The following is a 376-nucleotide window of genomic DNA, read 5'->3' as shown; positions in this document are numbered from 1 at the left end:
AGAAAGAAAGAAAGAAAGAAAGAAAGAAAGAAAGAAAGAAAGAAAGAAAGAAAGAAAGAAAGAAAGAAAGAAAGAAAGAAAGAAAGAAAGAAAGAAAGAAAGAAAGAAAGAAAGAAAGAAAGAAAGAAAGAAAGAAAGAAAGAAAGAAAGAAAGAAAGAAAAAGAAAAGAAGTAAGGAAGGAAGGAAGAGAGAAAGAAAGAAAGAAAGAAAGAGAAGGAAAAGAAGAAAGGAAGGAAGGAAGAAAGAAAGAGAGAAAGAAAGAGAAAGAAAGAAAGAGAGAAAGAAGGAAAGAAAGAAAGAAAGGAAGAAAGAAAGAAAGAGAGAGAGAAAGAAAGGAAGAAAGGAAGAAAGGAAGGAAGAAAGGAAGAAAGGAAG

This window comes from Corapipo altera, unplaced genomic scaffold (assembly GCF_003945725.1).
Source record: "Corapipo altera isolate COAL_440 unplaced genomic scaffold, ASM394572v1 62, whole genome shotgun sequence".
In the NCBI taxonomy this organism is placed as follows: Eukaryota; Metazoa; Chordata; class Aves; order Passeriformes; family Pipridae; genus Corapipo; species Corapipo altera.
This window is presented reverse-complemented; position numbering follows the sequence as displayed.